This window comes from Heliangelus exortis, chromosome 2, assembly GCF_036169615.1.
Source record: "Heliangelus exortis chromosome 2, bHelExo1.hap1, whole genome shotgun sequence".
Lineage (NCBI taxonomy): Eukaryota > Metazoa > Chordata > Aves > Apodiformes > Trochilidae > Heliangelus > Heliangelus exortis.
In genome coordinates, this window is record NC_092423.1 from 18,536,488 (window position 1) to 18,544,205 (window position 7,718).

Consider the following 7,718-nt stretch of genomic DNA (forward strand, 5'->3'; position numbering starts at 1 on the left):
TCAAACTATTTAAAAACTCGTTCTACTATGAGGTTTCTGAATGTGACCATAATCAAATAAAAATGTAAGTTGTTATCTGTACCTCTGATTACATCCTGTCACTTACCAAAGGTGTGAGGAAAGTTAAACTATTTGTATTTCTCTATTGCTATGGCTTATATTTTAAACATTCTAGAAAAATTATATCTATACTTGTGGACACTCTTCAGCTTTCACAGAGTATTTTTATATCACAGAATAGAGGTAGTGAACAATTACAAGAACAAAGGATTTATTATTGTCTTATTAATCCTAAAGTTAGATTTAATTTAGGTTTCACAATGCCTTTGTTTGAGTAAAGATTGTTGGTATTTCTGATCTACCTAGAACTTCAAATAATATATTTTAAAAAATCAATATTTAGAAGTTATTATCTAAATCAATGTATTAATCAGCTTCACTTTTTGAAGCTGGATTTCCTTCAATAGTTATTTAACATATCCTATTAATCATGGTTAGATTTAGAAAGCTCTGGCATGTGGTGAGAACAAACCATATGTTGAGATAAACTGAACTGGAGCACCTCTAGGTTAGTTGAAGTATGCATGATGTTTGAAAGTGGTATTTATGGTATTAAAACAAAAAAATTCAAATACCATTGGTAATTATCTATTTTTTACATAGCCTTATGGCTGAAAGTGAATAATTTCATTTATATTAATGTTTAATGGATTCAGTAGCATTTAAGTGCTCCTTGGACACTTACCAGATGTCTTCTTGCCCTAATGCTTTAATGACACAGTAAAGTCATAGCAGAAATACCATAACATTTCAATCTCAGTAGCAACAATGTAAAGTTTTGACAAAAAATCAGCCTAGAAACCAACAAAAAAACCCCATAAACCTGCTTAGGTACTATAAGAACTGTCTTGCTATGGAATTTTCCCTGGTCTTGCACAGATGAGCATCTGACCCCCTAAGGATTATGTAGGCATTGAAAACCAGGTCTTCACCAGAAACTTGGCTCATAAAGCTGGGATATTATGTGGTACAAGAAATAAAGAGCTGTAGGCAATAGTTAAGTTATTTTTGTACTCAAAAGCCTATATTCAAGTGCTTTTGCATGTCTAGGCTCTTACTGAAAGGTTCTTAGCTTTTCCAGCAAACCTTTGCCAGTGTTGAGCTGGTTTGTTTGAAAAGAGTAGAGGTTTAGGCTAAAGGTATTGTGGCCAGTTGCAAGGAAGGAAAGATGTGAAACTGCAAAGTTAAAAGAAAATTATAACTAATATAAAAAAATAGCACTTAGATGTATCATTCCTTAGATCTCATCTTTTAGGCTAGTACAATTTGATAAAATAACTATTTTGGTTTACCCAGTATTTTTTCAGTATTTATAAATTATTTTATAATTTTTGTGGTTGCAAATGTTTCTACATCTTGTATCTTTTAGTGTTTTGTGAGTCGTCCTGCTATATATGTGTCAAAATCCCACTATCTATTGACCAAGTCTGTACCTGTCTAAATATACCTGAGGAACAGAAAAAGCACTTGATTACAGTTTCACTTTTAAAATGACTGGGCCTTGTTCTTCTCTATTAGAAACGTTTTGAGGAGTTTGAAATATTGCTACATTTTACTGTGTTCCTTTAATACTTGATTCTCCTGTTCTATCAGGCATCATCCTTGGCTGTATAATATTTTTGACCAATTTACTGCTGCTATTTCACACCCTTTTTTCCTGTTAGATGAATTTCTAATAATATCTAATTTCTAATAATATCTAATAACCATGTCTCTGTCACGTTTTTACTAGCAATCATAGTGTTGTTCTTCCTAGTGCCCACAACTTTCCTAACTGCTATAGTTCTTTAAAATTCATCAGACATAAAGGGATTTTAGCCTGGTGAATTAAAAATTAATTTATCAGAGATGTATGGTTTTGTATTGATATTGATCAACACTGTACTGATACTGCAAGAGAACACATCTATCTTCCTCCTCCATCTGACCTTCAAAAAAGAGCAGAGCACATTTATTCCCTTTAGTCTCTTAAACAAGCAGAGAAATGCCCAGACCTGACACTCTTTGCTGACCATCACAAGGGGGATTTGGGGCCATCCCCATCATCAGGGATCCCCAGAGATCAGACCTACCCTGGTCTCCTGCCCATAGCTCTACAGCCCTGCAGGGATGGTGCCTCTTAGAAACCGTGTAGACTTTGGCATGGCCTCAGGTGCTTTCAATCTACAATCTGCTGTTAATGAGTAAAACACTAAATGATATTGCTAAGGTTCTGTAGAGTTTTTTTAATATTTGAATGTGGGTTTGAAGGAACACACAATAGCACAGTCAATAAAGTTCAATTAGTATTCAATTATTACTAAGTACACATACCGTGTTAGCTGGTATTTTACTCAGTGTTTGTAGTGTAGCAGATATGTGTAATTTTGTATTGTAGAAAGAGCAGGGGACATCTGCATTCACCTCTAGAAATTTTTAGGTATCTAGATAGGGATTATGTTTATACTGGAAAATCCATTTTGAGGATTTTGAAGATAACAGAATATCTGTTTACACTGTTTCAGCTGATGGCTGCATATTGCACTATTGATAAACCAAGATAGACACAGGCAAGAGGAATTAGTGGTTATTTCAGATAAATAGTTATTCCAAAGATGGTAAAATATCTTAGAACCACAGAATCATTTAGGCTGGAAAAGACATTTAAGATCATCAAGTCCAACCACAGATCATTCTAGCTAGCCCTGTCAATATGGAGGTTTTCCTTACTGAATACTTTTAATTATTTTCTTAGTTTAGAGAAAATAATTCATATTCAATTAATATGGTGAGGGGAAAGATATAATAGTAGAGCAGAATAAGTGTCATAGATAATAGAATTGCCACAGTTCTCCTGAAATCTGTTTCATAGCCTTGTGTCTCTTTTTGTTCTATTTCTCAGTTTCATTCTGTTTTCTAACATTACTAAATCCATCCCTTATGGATGGATTTACTACAGACTGAATAGATTTCCTCCTTACTAAGTATACTCTTCAAAATTTATGCTTTGTTATGATAAAACCTTGTAATAATAGCATAATTAGTGGGGAAAGTTCATATTGGGGTTTAAATTGGTCGTATTGTAACCAGTGAGGCTCATTTAAGTTTGCCAAATCTTTCTGAAAAAATCTTTCTTACTTAAAGTAAACTAAAAGGAGTGAATTTTCTGTATGATCTCTACAGACCATAAAACCATTTCAATGCTATTTATATTGCAAGTAGTGGAAGCTATAAATGTATCAAAAAACCAGGATGGTAAGCATTAGTTTGCACATAAGTTTTAAGATTCTAGATAATTTTTTAATGGCTCTTCTGAAAGAGGAAATAGGACTCCTGAAATTCTCTTAAGTGGAAGATTCTCAGCCAGGTCACTGTGTCTGATATTTATGATACTTCTACATTAGGCATAAAGTGAAAATGCATCAAGCCCTCTGAACAAGACTACAAACCCATAGTATCTTCATCCATCTCCAGGCCTCAGTGGCTGTTCAGCCAATAGTGTTTCCTTTTAGAACCTTTTAGGCAATTAGGAGTCTTGTCCAGGGTGAAATCTAGTCATATTTTGAAATGCAGTAGATAATATTTTTTAGCAATATTACTATAAGTATTTTTTTTGTACTGAGAGAAGTAGGATATGCTTGATTTAAAACTTTCTCCTTTTAAGATGAAAATGAGACTGGGAGGAGGGGTAGATGCTGCCAAAAGACAAGCTGCAGAAAGCTCTTTCCTACTCAGTAAGTTCTAGTTCCAGTGTCTGAAAGCTTTATGTTTGAAAAGCTTAGTGAGCATGAAAACCTTTAGTTATTAGATTCTGCCTGTGCTTATTTTGCTAAAAATTAATTATGTGTTTGATTACATATCTGAAATATATTAAAAGTATTCCCTGGAATACAGTTCTTATAATCACCATGCTGATATGTAACATCCTAACTCACATTACAGACAAGCTCAGCTTCCTTACCAAAGTTAAGTTTTGGAGTCCCACTCAATGGGATTCATGTTTTGGTTTTCAGGAGCCAACAGACTTTATTTGCTAGGTTTAAAGCAAGGTTCAGTTCTTTCACATTGCCTGAGGATCTGAGGTGGTGTAACCATGCTGAAACACTAGCTAAGCCATTGCTTCCTCTGCCAGGTATGTAGTTTTCATCTGTAGTAAGAGGTGTATCAAGCAAACTTATGTAATGAAATTTGGTGGGTTTTCAAACTATTTGTTTGCAAATAAGATGCTCCTAGAATTCCTATCACATAAAAGCTTATATAAGTAGACAATATATAGTTATGTGCTGGGAACACCTCATTAATGACACAGAGAAAGGATTTCCTCTAGAACAGATGGCCCTTGTAGTGTTAACCAAACTGTTCATCTAAACCAGCATTGTCTGGAATCTTATGCCCTCAGGCAAGGATCCGACCCAGTTGTGGAGAGGCACCATGCAATCATGACAGATGGTCATGTGTGGAGACAGTCCAAAGACCATGCAGATGTACCAAGGGTGGTTACTGAGAGCTGAAGCTGAAATATTCAGCAGGCTTTTGGTTATGGGGTGTTCTGGTGTCCCACCCTGAACATGAACGAAAAATAAATGAAGGTGCATGAGAACTTAAATTGAGCAGAAGGGAGAAAGCAATAGTTTCTGAGCCCTTTAACCAAGTTTCAACTGATAGATCAATAGGGGACAGAAAGTTGCTTCTTCAGCTTCAGTCAGCTTTTACAGAAGGTATAGAATTTAGTCCCATCATTCTGCAGTGAGTTGAGTGAGTAACAGTAATAAATATTTAGAATTATACGTTTCCAACTTTTGAAAAGCAAAAAATGTAAGTGACCAATGTGATAGTGTTACATTAGTGTTTTAAAACACTTTTACATATGAATCTGAATAAAATCTTATTTAGGCATTCCCAAGGTTTTAAAGCTGAAGAATATGAAGTGCAGTTTTAAATAGTGATGACTTTTCTGATAATGAGATTAATCAAGACCCCTTCTATATTAAGAATATTTTTCAATCAGCTAGAGATGCTCTTGAAAAGGAACAAAAGTTTCACTCAGTCTTCAGAAGCTGAATTTTAATCCAGTTTGTGGTTGTTTTCCACGTTTGGAAAGAGGCTTGTTCTCCTTTTCAACCAGAAAGTGTGTAATTTTGAGACAGACATGTGACGACGGAGCTTTCAGAGGTGTAAATAAAACCAAGGTATAAATAATGTCAAAGCACAACAGGGATTAATGACAACCATGGTAGTGGTTTGCAATGAGGAAAATGAGACAGATGGAAATATAAAATAGAGGGAATTTATATGTTTAAAACTGAACCGGTTGAAACCTAGAAAATAGCTGCAGCTAGCCTTAAATTGGAGCTCTTTTACCATCTTTTCATAGAAAATGGTAAAGGAACCACAGGTGTAATTGTCATCCATTTATTTTTTACTGTCATGCTATTTGCAAGTGCCACTATCCCAGATCATGGAAAGTCTTCAGATCTTCTCTACCCTGCTGTGTCCCAGCAGTGTCCCTATTATGCTTATATTTAAAGCAGCTGCAATCCATAAGAAGAATCATCTGGGAATAAAATCTTACAAGCTTGCTTTGCACCATTACTACATGGCTTGAGATCCACCCCATTTTGTGTATAGCTGCAATGGGCCTGAAGCTGATTTTATGAACTCTCCATTTATCCAGCTATATTGCCACTGAAATCACAGAATTGTCCTGCTTGGAAAAGACCTCTAAGATCACAGAGTCCAACCAGAAAGAATCACCAAGCCCAGTAAAGCAAGTCTAGGCTTTTATGGCAGTATGTAACCCATGTGTGAAAGGAGATTTTGGCCATGTGATAGGGTTTGCAGTCATTTTGTAATAATTAATATTTACAGTTACAATAATTTGCAGCTTTCATGTAGATAAAACGACTGTTTTTGAAAAGGCCTGATATCACAATGTATCTGCACTACTATCTGTTATTTAACTCTTGTGTTTACACCTCTGAACTAGCCACATAGCTACCATCATCTGTGTGTGAGAGAAAGCAGAATGTATTTGCAGCTGAAAAAACAAAATGATGACCTGGCTAGGGCAAGGATTTAATACAAACCAATACTGAAAGTTTGGAAATTCTGTTCAAACAGATAGGTGAGTTATGTATTTGATTTACCAGGTTTCTGTTCAGTGTGTGGAGACCTGTGGAAATGTAGCAGGGATTAAATGTTTCTTGGAGGAGGGAATATGTATTTGTGTGAAATGGGAAGCAAGAGCAGGAGATGGCTGGGAAGAGAACTGAGCAAGCATTTCATCTTTGTTTTTTCTTTCAGATTTGCTCTCGGTTATGTAGAATACAATTTGCAGTGGATAAGTAATATACACAGTACCCTGCTGAGAGAATGGAAGATTTGAGGTCACTTGTTTTGTTTCAGATTTCTGGTATGACATGGCTGGTCAATGGTGCTCTCTTTCCATGAGTTGTAAAAGTATTAGAGGAAACTACAGTTTTAGTGACCAATCTACCAATGCAAACTGAAACTGGAATGATAATGCTTGAGGAGAAGAGACAATTTCAAATTTCACAACTTATGGAACAGAAATATCTTACAAAACATAAGGAAGAACTTACTGATGAGGTGGTCTTTTTAATTATAAAGAGTTAAGACATTTAGGTATAGATTTTATACATTTGTATTTATGCACAGGCCTTTTTTATGTCTATGGATCTCACAAAACTACTGTGTCTTTAACTCTGGTTGTTGAGGTAATGATGCTGCTAGAATTATCTTAAAGGTCTTTTCCAACTAAACAATACTATGATTCAAGTAGACATATTTATGTAGCAGCTTTACCCCAGGATCTTACAGAATTTCTTATGACATTTCTCTGAGAGAAATAGGAATCAGCATCCCAGAAAGGAGAGTGAAAAATCTAATCATACAGTGTCAAATTTCTACCAAAAGAACACAGGAGCTGTGGTGGAGCTCTTCTCAGAGTAACTGAGAGCAGCTGACACTTGTAGTGCTTCTAGGTGACACAGTTCCAGCCCAGCTCCTCAGGACACAGCTTTCTGATCTGCCATGAAACTGTGACTGATTGAAAACCTTGTAAAGCTCTGAATTACCTTGGTCTAGATCTTGTCCTAGCATAAATCTTGCTTGTGCTGTTTCTTGGGTAAGCCGCACCTTGGCAGCCAGATGTACCAGGACTACATCTATACTGCTGAGGAATTTTTAATGGTATAAATACTCATATTTGTGCTTGGGGTTTGGTTCTTTGTCAGCCTCAGTGTGTCTTTATTACTTCACTCATTTTGGAACAGAGCAACCAGTTACCCAAGACAAAACACTATAGCAGTTCTGCTGCTGCTTTGCTCCCTGTATAGCACTGGTGATTTAATACTTACATAGATAGATAGTACTTAGGCACAGCTACATAACATCAGGCCACATCTCAGAAAACACATGTTTTTGGCACCATGCTATAAAAACATCTCTCTCCTGTAGGCCATGACATAGCCCAGTGCTGTAGGTGGAAAACTACAGTCTAAGAATATCTGAAGTCCACACATGTCCCCTGGGACCAAACTTGACACAGTATGAATGCAGCCAGCCCACTCTGGAGTCACCAGTACTGATCAGTGTGGACAACAAGTTGCACAACATGTCTTAGGTCAATTACTTTCTCCTTATATCAAAATATTTTA